A 13,677-nucleotide genomic window follows, 5' to 3' on the forward strand; every position below is an offset into this window, starting at 1 on the left:
TTTCAGTTTTATCCGTTTTGTGCACTCTTTGTAAGTTTTTCACTGAACTGATTGTGCAGTTTTTGGTCTCGTTCCTTCGCTCTCCTAACACTGTAAGTTCAGGTCGAAATTCTAATATTCCTCTTTTCTGCCTGTCTGAGTGGAATGCGACCCTATGTTCTATGGTAATTATTGCTCATCTGGATGAGTACTATCACAACTTAGTTTGTAAAAACAATTTAGAATCACCCTGTATAAGGGAAAAATACTTTTTACATGTGGATTCTATTTATATGGTCTATGCATTTCTCACACTGGATTTTAGTGTTATTAAGTTTTATGATTTGAGAGATTTATCTTCCAGGTGTATCGGAAATATTTAAAAGTTTTCTGGTGTAAATTTATGGTAACTGTTTCTTCGCTTGGCGCCATTTAGGCTACAAAACGGAAAGGCCACTGGATGACAGAAAAATTTCATATCTGATTTTAAAATAAAATGCAAGCATTCTTAAGAAAAAGAGCGCTCCATTATATGATATAACTAACGATTCTTACGACTGTCTTCCAGTTTGAAGATTTTTTTTTTTTTTGGTAGAAAATATGATGTTTATTTTCAAAGACAGACGTGAAATGCATAGCAATGTATTTCACAACTGTTCTATTCTGTTGTGAAATTTGCAGTCAAATTTTGACATCTTTCACGGAATCAAACTTGTCATTCAGAGTGTTTTATATAGACGGGAACAATGAAAATCGAAAGAAAGAAGTTTTCTAGAAAACGATTGTTGCTGAATGGCTTTCCATATTAACTTTAATTTTACAACATCACTTCAACAGCATACTATCTGGCGCTGTCGTGATACATGATAGCACCCGTTCTAAAGGCCAGTTCGAATATTTTTTTTTAAATACGCGCTGATTTGCTTTGTTCGCTGTAGTTGTTGCTAGAACAAGATAGCTCTAACAAAATGATTCAACTATAATTCTACCGATCAGACAGCAACACCGTTAGAATGAAAGGCAGTCCTTTTCAAGATATGAAATTTCACCTTCTTGGTTTACATGTCCTTTTCATTTTATGTTCTTGTGCCGGATTTTCATTTCATCGCTTGTTGCAACTGTTAAATTACTGTGTACTTCCTTAGTACGGCCTCTGTTATTTAAACGGTATTAAGAGTTATCTTTTAATGGACTCTGTCAAAGCGACTGTCCATTAAAAGAAGCGCAGTGTGCAATCAAGCATAGAGACATAAGTGTAAATTTAAGGAAACGGGAACGGGCTTATTGAATTCGAGAATTCTGGGTATTTTTCTTCTGCCAAATAAATGTTACCCAATTTTTCTTAAAGCAGCGTCTACGAGACAGATGATACTTTCGTCGTACTTTGCCATTATTAATTACCTACAGCTAAAAAAAAGATAGGAGTGCCAGCCTTTCAGCGTTTTGCCTTAGTTAACCAACTCGATCTGCATTAAAGGTATGTTAATTTTTGCAGAGTCGTTCATGGTTGTAAGACTAGTTTTACATTTTTTATGTTGTAGAGTGAAAGGTAAAATAAAAGTTGCATAAATATTTTATTTTTAAAATTCCATTAGAAATTCAAGAATAAAATTTCAGCTAACCTAGTTTCTTGCACTCGTTTATAAAACCTGTTTTTATTTGACATTGAGCCGATCCAAGACTCGAAAAAGAGAATAAACATTTAAATTCATACATTAATCCAAGATATTGAATTTAATTGCTGCAGAATTTTTTTGGCACTTTTTTATTTGGCTTTGACTCTATAAATTTTTTTGTATGCTGTCGATCAAATTTTGAAAGTAATTTTTTTTTTTTTTTTTTTTTTTTTTTTGAGATTGTACGAATTGTATATTTTTTCAAATGCTGCATTTGCGATGACAGTACGTTTTATCAATAGAACATTATTTCCAAAATTCGATACAGAAATTAAATATTAGAATAAGAATTGTATGATTTAGCATTGAATGTTTCTAACATGTCCTTGTTTTTCGATCAAACTTATTATCATACAATTTTGATTTCTTGCAACGTTAAGTAGATAAAACAACTAAATGAACCTTAAAAATTAATATACTAATTTTTTTCAGTTTGTCAAATATTGTTCAGTTTTTAAATTCCCGTGAAATTACTAATTATGGTAGAATTTGAAATCAAAAGAATTCAATCATTCATTGTTACCTGCGCATGAATTTGACTGTTAATGCGATCAAATTCCTAAATCACAATTTAAATGAATTGAACATAATCTTAGCGCCAGAGGATAGATCAGATTTGAAAATCGATTGAAAAACCTTTTCGACAATGACGTTACATGGTGTTGCGTGCATTTTTCAACGTCAGACTATGACTTTATATAATGATATGTTTAATATTTGTCAATGCTAATTTTATTTTACATTTTATAAAACTTGAAAATTTGCAAATTCTTTATTAACAAACTTAACGATTTGAAAGCGAGCAGTGGCAACACTTTTCGTACTAAAGCAGATTTTTATCTCCAGCGTGCGAGACTGCTGCCACTCGGAGAAATGAGTACGAAAACTAGCCTTTTCTGAGTTTTTAATTAATATCTCAGCTGATCTAATAATATCTCAGCTGAAGTCGTACGAAGATGAAAATGGTTGAAATGTCTTCTCACGAATTTTTGGAATCCTCTCTGGAAACTGAACTTCCCGGAGGAGATGGCGTTATGAACAAACACACAGATTTTAATAGTATAGATATTAAAAATAAAATACATTAGCATTAAAAATAAAGTTAATGAACTCCGCAGTTCATGGAGTCCATAAAGTTCAATCAAACATAATTAAATTAATTGTCCGTAGAAAGCTACTATGTGTATTTATAAACGAAATTTTAAAAGCCAGGATAAATTTGAATCTTGGTCGAACTACCAGCTTTCAGCTGTCTTATTTATTCGCCCATTTAGAGGTTGTTTGTTTACTGAAGAGGTCTGTTAGTGTTCGATCAGATAAAAGCAGTTGAAGGTTGGTAGTGTCGTTCAGCATTCCTAGAATTTATGTCCCTAAGAGATTATTATTTATATTTCTTTTATATATACATTATTGAATATTATGTCCATCTTAATGCTGATCTTTCTTGTCAAATTATTGATTCTGATTTTTAGAATAAAATTATTTATACCAATTGGTTGTTATTAACGTTCTAGAGTAAAGAAAGGAGGAAAAGAAGCTACTTTAGCCTGTATGACAGTGAATCCAGTTGCCCAATGAAGGGTTCCTGACTAATGCAGAATATTGTTAGATTTATTCCTGTATTCGTGTCAAGTTTTGAACTGCATTTTTTTTTTTTAATTAACTTGGATGAATGTGTGTTTTGCATAGCACGTACACGTGTTTCAGTTATATTCTTGCAATGTATTACCTTCCGTTTTCTGTAGATTTTGCTGAATGCCAATTTTAATGATTTTTCTCAAGTACTGGGAAAATGTCTTCAAATGATGGAGCAATTTATTCTCTCCTAAATGTTAGAGGGAAAGCAAGATTCAAATTTTGCTAGATATAAAGAGACTGCGAAATTTTGAGGTTTTCTTGATATTAAGTAAAAAAATGCTGAAGAGAATTAACTCAGCAATTTCCAAAGTAAATAAAATCTGATTGTTATTTTTCATGAGTTTAATTCTCAAATACTATTTTGCTTTCTAATTTTCTCAATATGTAATATATATAGGAGTTGATATAGGAGCTGCCGCCCTGTTGGCATGGTGGTAAGAGAGCAAGCTGCCATATCTGAGACCTAAATTTATCTTGGAAGTGGAATAGATGTTTTTTAAGTGTACATTACCTTTGCGGCACGAGGGTACTTAAAATACTGTCGAGCTGAAAGTCTTCCGAGAGGTTGATGGTAGGGGTAGAGGCGTGAGACCCTTTAATCAGTTCCTCGGGAGATTCCATTCAAATCTGGAACAGAGGCAGATTTGTATTTTTTCCTATAAGATGCCCAAGGCTTAAGCCTACAACAGGCAAAATTTTAGACTTTTGGCCATAATAAAATTCATGGACCTAATCTGACTGTAGGTTTACACCAGGGGAATTAGAAACATCAAGCTAATTCCTTTCAGAAAAGCAGCCCACCAGCGGCCGAGCGGTAAAGTCGCTGAACACTGGTAGTTCGGTCCGAGGTTCGAATCCCGCGAACGGGCTGGCTGCATGGGCGTTTTCGTGGTTTTCCCCATGTGTAACGTGTATACGAGCCAGTTTCCCTTAGAAAGTCCTCCACGAAAGGCATCCCTCCCCTTAGGCAGATAGCCCTCGTGTGCTTTGCCATAATTAAATACACACACACACACACACTTTCAGAAAAGCTCCGTAAGTTAGGAGAGCGAATAAAACCTCAGATTAATACGAGTTCCTTGGGATCAGTTGACAGTTCGCTGCTCATGGTATTACCTTCTGTTATTTAAATATGAGCATGGTTCCCGTTGAACGTGCTCCACGAAGGCATAGCTTTTTTTAGGGTGCAAACCATGTTCTAATCGATAAAACAACAAGCAATCGAAAATTTCTAGGAAATTTTATCTTCTTCATGGAAGGTGGTAAAACTAAATTTTAAATTCATTTCGTAAAATAGGCAGATAGCCCTAGTGTGCTTTGTCATAATTAAATACACCAAACACCACCATTTCGTAAAATATTTTCTTTTTAGAAAACTAGAGAAATTGTTATTATTTTGAAATAAATTTGCGAGATTTCTGATAGTTATAAAGATCAGTTCTTTTTAGAAATTAAAAACCCGTCTAAGATCAGAGTTGGACAAAATGTAATTGCAGTTACAATTACATTGTAGTTGAAGCATGTAATTGTAAATACACTGTAATTAGATATATGCAGTTACAAACTAATAATTAATTTTTAATTGTAATACAAATTAATAATTACTTTTAATTGTAATACAAATTAATAATTACTTTGTAACGTTGACATGAATCATGTTGCAAAGTAGTTGCAAACCGACGGAACCTTGGACCATCGAATTTTAAATAATGTACTCCTTTACTGAACTTGTACACCTGAAAACCCGAATTTTTAATTTCGAATTTCATATTTTGTAAAACTTTAAGGAATTTTTTATTAACAAACTAAACTATTTGAATGCGAGCTGTGGAACACTGCAGGGAATGAAATATTTTTTATCTTCAGCGCGTGAGACTATATATCGGAAATTCTAAAGGTATGCTGTTTTTAAATATTTTATGATTATGCTGTTGAATTCAATTTTTATGCGGCTGAAGTACGAAGAAATGATGTTTCATGAATAAATTTAAACTTTAATAACAAAAACTTTAATAATAAAAGACAAAAAACAATTTTTCCAAGCCATTCTACTAAGAAAAATGAACAGTTGATATGATGAGCTGAGAAAAGACTGGGGGAACAAACGGGAAAATATATGCCAACACTAAACGCTGTATCGAGAATTCTATTCTAAACGTATACTGCTATGCTGATTTGAAAATTTTTCTAATTTTTCTGTTGAATTAAGTACTGGTAAGTGCAAAAAAATGCTAAAAATAGCTAAAAAGACGAATAGAAATGAGTTAGCAGAAGTCAGTTTAACAGCAGACTGTGAACTCAGCGAGACCGTAAAAAAACTTAACAAATCTATTTGGGAGACTGCTAAAATCTGAACTCTTTCAGAGTTTTCTTTCTTTTTAACTTTCTACAATTACTTTATAATATACAATTATTTTTCTGTAACAATTACTTTATAATATACAATTACTTTGTAATACAATTAAGTAGTAATTGAATAAACTGTAACTGCAATTACATTGGAACTGTCTGCTTTTAGCCGATTTGTAATTAAAATGACATTGTGATTGAAGGATTTCAAATTACAATTACAATGTAATTGCTTAAACTGTAATTCCGGTAACATTGTAATTGGGTTATAATTACAAGTAATTGCAATTACAGTGTAATTAATTGCATTGCATTGTAATATAATTACTTATAGCAATTTCATTGTGATTAAATAATTAATTAAATTGTAATTGAATTATGACTTGTTCTGTTTAGGATATAATGCCAGCAAAATAACTGAAGCGGTTATAAAATCCATTTTTGAATTCATTGTGGGAGTCGATTATCATGTTAGATACATTTTAATATTGGTAAAGGAAGTTAAAGCACATTTGAGTTGTGAATTTTGTGTTTTATGCATCCGCTATTAATTCTGCAGGTGAAATGAGGATATATGACGTCATTTCCGCAAACCTGAGTTTCTTGGAACGGTGGGAATTTCCACACTGTTCGGAATGCGTTTGTGAAAATCCTTCTTAGAATTTTATAAGTGAAAGATTAAAGAATTCTTTAAGGAAAAACTACCTGAGTGATAGATTAAATGGCGATTCATGTTGAAATAGTTTTTTTTTTTTTTTTTTTTAATACAAAGCATTCATTTACAAAAAGTTTTAAATTTTTTACAGGAAGAGCTTTTCTTCAAATTTTAAAATTACGTTCGGTGTTAAGCTCTCAACAAGTCTAAATAAATTAAACGGACTTATAAAGTATATTTGTAATACGCTAATACGTCAAGGTGGCCGAGCGGTAAAATCGGTGAACACTGGTAGTTCCGTCCTGGGTTCGAATCCATTGGACGGAGTGGCTTCATGGACGTTTTCGTGGTTTTCCCTGTCTGTAACATGTATACGAGCCAATTTCCCTTAGAAAGTTCCCCACGAAGGCATCCCTTTCCTTAAGCATTATAGCCCTAGTGTGCTTTGCCATAATCAACTAAACCAGGAGTGACACGCAGAGTTTTATCAACGTAATCATAGCTTGACAAATCCCCCCTTTCTGAGCTTTGAAAATGTGGACATACTTTTCTCTTTAGCGAAACCTTTTTACTTAAACCCCATCACTGGCTTAGCGGTAAAAGCCACTAAACACTGGTAGTTCCAACCTTGGTTCGAATCCAGGCGAAAGGCCTGGCTGCATGGGTGTTTTCAAGGTTTTCCCCATGTGTAACGTGTATACGAGCCAATGTCCAGAAAGTCATCCACGAAGGCATCACTCTCCTTAGGCAGATAGCCCGTGAATGCTTTGCTATAATTAAATAAACCAAACTTTCTTTCTTAGCATTAAAACTGGCAAAATAAATCGACAGATACATGATGGTTAGGTTATTTGACTATGGCAAAGCACACTAGCGCTATCTCCTTTAGCCGAGGCATGCCTTCTTAGAGGACTTTCTAAAAGAAACTGGCTCGCTTTTAGGTTTACGTATCGGTAAAAATCGTAGAATTTTGCCACCATGCATGGTTATATTTCCTTGGATTCGAATCCGGGTCGAACAGATGCGACCTTAACCGCTGGACCACAGATGGGGCTTGACTGACAGATGAAAGGAACTTCTGCTTGAATGAACTGCTGAAAGTTTTCAGTTTCAAATTTATTCATTAATATTTACGTCATACATCTTAATAGATATCAATTAAATCAAATGCAATGTGTTCCATGCTTTTTTTTTCATGTAAATTTAAAACTGTGATTTTTAATACTAAGATAATTTTTAATGCTGTCTTTCAGATTTAGTTTTCCTAGTATACATATCGTTATACCTATCGAAGACTAGTTTTGCTTTTTTCTTTTGGAATTTGTATTTTGTACCTTGTACCTTTTTGGTGAGCGAACGGTTGGTATTTATTTTTGTAACATAACATTGAAAAAGTCTGGAATACTCCAGTTCGTTTAGTTATCGGAAGAAACTGGAAATTATTTCGCAGCTTTAATCATACTGCCATTTGTTGAATGTGTATTGAGAGATAGGACATATTTTCATGCCATATCACAACAAGCAATTTTACCTGCAAATAGTATTGTTAAGAGTGAGAAATTTACGCTGAAAATATTTGAAGGAATGAATGGAAATACTATATATTAATTCAAAATGTTTTATAAAACTGTATAAAAAAATTGCGTTTTCCTCAGTTATAGATCCTGTATTTGGCTAAAAGGATTACTTTCGATTAAGTTTGATAAGCATTAACAGTCTTGGGATAACCTTTGGACAAGTTTTATTTAAAAATTCAAATAAAATGATTGGAAAGTAACCGATGTGCTTGAAGACCTTTCGAGGCTTATTAACTGGTAAAATAAACGTTTGAGTGTCGATTTCATTTGAAATTAATAGTCAATAAATGTTAATGTTTAAGTTAACATGCCGCTCTTATTTGATCTTTTGATCCAAAAGAAATCGGAATTTCATCAGTTTACCACTGTGTACAGATGCAACCCACGACTGAGTGACTGTGCGCAAAAGGCAGGGCAAAAACCCAGATGGGTTATTAGTTTCAAAACTGTATTTTCTGGCGTTTCACTATAAACGGCGACTTACCTTTTAAAATTGTTGCCACCAAATATTATTGCCCTGTATTATATTTAAAGAAATTAAATGTACATGAATGTATGTATGTTTCTCGCATTGTGAAAAAGAAAGTTACCAACAACCGTGCCATCAAATTTTGACTAACGTAGTCCTCCACCCGACATTTTACACCTGGAAGCACAAAATTTCAATTTTGAATTTCTTTTAATATCTATTTCATATTTTGTAAAACTTTAACGGAATTTTGATTAACAAACTCGACTATTTCAGAGCGAGCAGAGACAACACTGTGCGGAATAAAACATTTTTATCTGCAGCTCGCGAGACTGTCTACCGAAAATTCTAAAGGTATGCTATTTTTAAATATTTTCTGAGTTTGCTGTTGAATCGAATTTTATGTGGCGTAAGCATCGAGGACGTGAAATTTAATGAATGAACATACATACAAAACGTGAATAATAAAAAGACAAAAACCAGTTTGTAAAGCCATCTTAGTAAGAAACACTGACATGATTCTATGTAATTAATTCATGAAACTTTCACTTATACGATGAACTGGGAAAAAAAAAAAAAAAAAGCAGAAAATTGTGTGCCAATACTTAACGCTTCATCGAAAATTCTAAACGTATACTGCTATGATGCTTTTAAAAGTTGTGTAATTTTACTGTAGAATTGTTAGTGGTGTAAGTGCGAAGCAAATGATGCTGAATAATAAAACTAAAAAGACAATAAAAATTGGTTAGTAGAAGTGAATATAACAGCAGACTGGTAAACTGAGAGCTTAGCGAGAGCGTAAGAAACCTTAGCAAACCCTTGGGCGACCTTTAAAATCTGAAATCTTTCAGAATTTTTTTCCTTTGCTTCTGAAGTAGAGGGAGTGCGTCAGATGGCTCTCAAAATAGATAGTTTTATTCAAAATTTAAGCCAATTTAATGTTTTCGTACGAAATTTTAAATCATGTAGGCAATAAAAATATGATTATGCCAGCTTCTCATGTTATTTTCTGTCTTTGATAACATAAACACACATATTAAATGATACTTTCGAGCTGTCCAATATTGTTTTCCTACCAAAATAAATTTAAGTTTATTCATATTGCAAATAATATTTTTTACATCGTACAGAAAATAATAGGGACAAAAATTAAAATGTAATTCGTGTCGTATCTGTATAATAAATTAAACAGGGCTTTTCATTCATTCAAACTGATAAAAAAGTGCGGTACACCGTAAGAGAATGTTTGCTGGAGTAAGGAACTTCGATTGAACGGTCGGCTGATTTTCTAAATAAAATGAAGGAAAAGTAGCTGATATACTTACGTCAGACGTGCGTAGCAGATTTCGGGAGAAGATGTTTGTAAAGCGAAACAAACCCAAGCAAGGCTGAAGTGAGGAAAATTATTTGGGCCACCCTTTTTCCCCCATCATTATGCGGGTGCGCGACATTATTTTGTTATGTTTACTTGAAAAAAAAAAAAAAAAAAAGTTATCTATGAGCATTTTCCTTGTCTACCTCTACTGATATTATCGACGACATAATTAGAGTGTGAGGGTCATGTTTAAAATTAGATAATTTACTTTTTTTCCCATTTATTTGTGTACACGAAGTTAGAGCATCGTTAACTTCTTGATTTAAGTTTAATTTATTGCCAATTGATTTTTGGCAAATGGTTGAAAAAATATGCTTATTTATGTCAAGTGGGTTGTGAATTATTGCATTTTTTATAACGTATATGCGGCCTAGCTTGAATGGCTATAAATCCGTGAAATTTTATCCCGGTTTGTTTGTTTGATTACGGCAAAGCACGCGAGGGCTATCTGCGTAAGAGTACGGATGCCTTCGTGGAGGACTTTCTAAAGAAACTGGGTCGTATACACGTTACACATGGTAAAAACAATGAAAACGCCAATGCAGCCAGCCCATTCGCGTGATTCGAGCCTGGGACCGAACTACCACTGTTCAGCAACTTTACCGCTTGTGAGCCTTTTTTGAATGGTATCGTTAGTTTAAATTTCAGTATTATGGCATAGCCTTTTTTTTTTACTACATTTCAGTTCATTTGCTCAAGATATTCAGAACGAACTGTTGTTTAATCTGCTGTTTTGTTAATACCTGCCCAGACAACATGGCTTCGGAAATATACGTATATTATTCAGAAAAATCGTATATTATTACATTTATGTACCCAAAAATATACGTATTGGTTTCTGAAGCATGCTTTCTGGTTTCATGAAATCATGTTTTATTGTTTTCACTACGGGAACGCTAAAGTTCAGGTCGCATATTAACAGATGTTGCATGAAAAATGCTATTCATATTATCTTTGACAACCATAATATTTGAAAACTTGCTAGCTAAAACGTTTGCTAATAAACGTTTTTTAATTATATTTAAAAAATGAACTGCCATATTCAGCGTGTATTATTACTTCACATTACTAGGACCACCGGCGGCCGAGCGGTAAAATCGCTGAACACTGTTAGTTCGGCCCGAGATTAGAATCCCGTGAACGGGCTGGCTGCATGGGCGTTTTCGTGGTTTTCGCCATGGGTAACGAGGTATACGAGCCAGTTCCCCTTAGAAAGTTCTCCATGCAGGCATCCCTTTCCTTAGGCAGATAGCCCTAGAGTGTTTTGCTATAAGCAAATAAACCAAACCTACTTCACATTACTATTACTGGCTTACCAACGGCTGAATGGATAAGATAGTAGAACACTAATAAATCGTCCTACATTCTGCGCTCAGCATTTTACCGTAAATACTTACGAGAGTCTGTACTATGTATTTATCATCTCAAATATGTTCCTAACGTTATGAAAATAAAAAATTGCCGCTTCCGCAACGACAAAGCAATGAAAAATGCATAGAGATATTTTTGAGCAACATAAACAAAAATCAGGAAATTTCTGTTTTCCTCCTGAATACGTTGAGAACAATAAACATTCCAATTTAGTCGAATGATAAATTTTTTGTTTTAGAAATGACACTGCGTAATGCGCCTTTATTTTGAAAGAACATTAGTCATGCTGTTCTCTAAAATAACTTAATGATGCTATCACGATAAGTATTTCATGACGTATTTAGGAAATGGTTGTATTTTGACTGATTCATGCTTATAGATGTTCAAATGATGTAGTCTTTTTTCCTTTAGATTATTAAAGGTTTCAGTTTATATTTGGTAAACAAAATTTCCTTGGGAGGACAGATGCCATTGTTGTTATAAATTGGGTATTATTGTGGACATTTAGTTCTGAATTTTTGACCCTACTGTACAATTTGCACAACTGGTTTCTACAAAATGCACAAATATTTCGAAGCTAAGTAGAACGAATGGTCTGCTGCATATGATGCGAATTTCATTTCCTCTGCTTAAATTTTCCATGATCAGCTATAAAAGTAAGTGTTAAAATATTCAAGAATTAACTTCCGATCATTCGTCCTCAAAAATTATACATTGATTTCAATAAATTTGAGTTTTACAAAGGATGAAACTTTCCATTTCGAAGTGTGTTACGTTAGCTACTTTTCTTTAAGAAGCAAAAGTATTCTGCGCCACTTTTTTGGAAATTTTTTAAATAGTAATTTTGAAAATCATACACGCTCTTTATTTCTGCGAATTTTAGGCGAGATTTTAAAAGTTCGCAAATTTCAAGTATTGTTTTTCAAAATTTCTGTTGACATTTCTTTTTTCTGTATACAAATACTTTTAGAATACTTTCACTAGACTTTATGCAAGAAAATAAGATTATTTTGCATTGCATTGCAAAATTCAAATGAAAGCTTTGAACCTTTTTTTTTTGAATAATACTGTCGCCATGATTATTTTTCAAAAATGGTGTTGTAGATTGATGGAATTAGTTCAAAGGAAAAAAAAAGACAAACAAAAAGAAATTCCGAAAGGTTTCAGATTTTAAATTACGTCCAAAGAAACTTAGTTTTTATAAACTATGAAATCGATAATTAAACAAATTCCAAATTTCAGATTTGGGCTACCACATGCCCGCATATTCGCAGTAGGATTATGTCATTCAAAATTCGATGGCTCTATATACCCTTGTTTTATCACAATGCGAGAAATATACATGCATTTATGCAGATTTTTCATTATTTAATTTCTTCAAATATAATACAGGACTATAACATTTGGTGGCAATAGTTTGAAAAGTTAAACGGACATTTATAGTGAACGAACACCAAATCGCAAATCGAAAACAATAGTCCTTTAGGGATAAAGCCCCTTTGGATTAAAAAAATTACATGCGTACAGAATGATATATCACCGACTTGCATAGAAAACGTGATTTTACATAACAGCTTGCATGGTACTAGTAAAAATTGCCTGGTTAATAAATTCAAGTATCAGTTTTAAAATGTGTTCTTCGCTTCAGAAGTGGCTCTCATTAATAGTCAGTTTCTGATTTTACGGGGCACCTACAAGCGGCGGAGCTCTAAAGACGCTGAACACTGATAGTTCGGTTCGAGGGTCGAATTCCATCGAACGGGCTGGCTACATGGGCGTTTTCGTAGTTTTACCGGGTCCGTGACACTTAGCCGACAACCACTTATCAAACGGGACACTTAACCGACACCAGTTAGCCGACAGGACACTTAGCCGACAACCACTTATCAAACGGGACACTTAACCGACACCAGTTAGCCGACAGGACACTTAGCCGACACGGACACTTAGCCGACACGGATACTTAGCTGACACGGACACTTAGCCGACAGGTCATTTAGCCGACAAGGACAGTTAGCCGACAGGACATTTAGCCGACTCGGACAGTTAGCCGACAGAACATTTAGCCGACACGGACAGTTAGCCGACAGAACATTTAGCCGACACGAACAGTTAGCCGACAGGAAATTTAGCCCACACGGACAGTTAGCAGACAAGACATTTGGCCGACACAGAAAGTTAGCCGTCAAGACATTTAGCTACGGGACACTTACCTGTCAAGACATTTAATCAACAGGTTACTAAGCCGAGAGTGACGTTTAACAGACACGTACCAAAAAATTATTTAAACTATCAATTACAAAATTTCTCGACTACTCCATAAGTTCAATATTTAAGTAATTTTTTTCACCTATCAGTAAAATTCATTTTTCGATTCTTAAAGATTCATATGTGCTATTAATTATTGTGTTAATTTAGCACTGTTTGATATGTATCGTGCTGTTTGGTGTACATTGGCCAAATCAAAAAAGCGCTGAAATTTCTCGAAAATGAATAAAACAAAACCTTAAAGAATATTTTACTTCTAAATTAAACATTATGCACTAGTTTAGGGCTATAAACATTAATTTAAGTAAGTATTTTAAGCG

The 13,677-nt window shown here is 33.7% G+C and overlaps 1 protein-coding gene and 1 long non-coding RNA gene across 2 annotated transcripts in view; one reads left to right on the plus strand and one right to left on the minus strand.

The window, feature by feature from the left end:
• LOC118197381 (uncharacterized) overlaps positions 1-9,687 on the minus strand; it is a 68,373-nt gene extending 58,686 nt beyond the window's left edge. Inside the window, exon 1 of the long non-coding RNA XR_015040450.1 lies at positions 9,669-9,687. This is a non-coding gene — a long non-coding RNA (uncharacterized LOC118197381). The remainder of the gene's footprint in view (positions 1-9,668) is intronic.
• Positions 1-13,677, plus strand: part of LOC118204792 (NADP-dependent malic enzyme-like) — a 93,012-nt gene that overhangs the window by 22,782 nt on the left and 56,553 nt on the right. The window lies entirely within an intron of this gene.

This window comes from Stegodyphus dumicola, chromosome 3 (genome assembly GCF_044657685.1).
Source record: "Stegodyphus dumicola isolate Sdum_Otavi_A_Nest chromosome 3, ASM4465768v1".
Taxonomy (NCBI): domain Eukaryota; kingdom Metazoa; phylum Arthropoda; class Arachnida; order Araneae; family Eresidae; genus Stegodyphus; species Stegodyphus dumicola.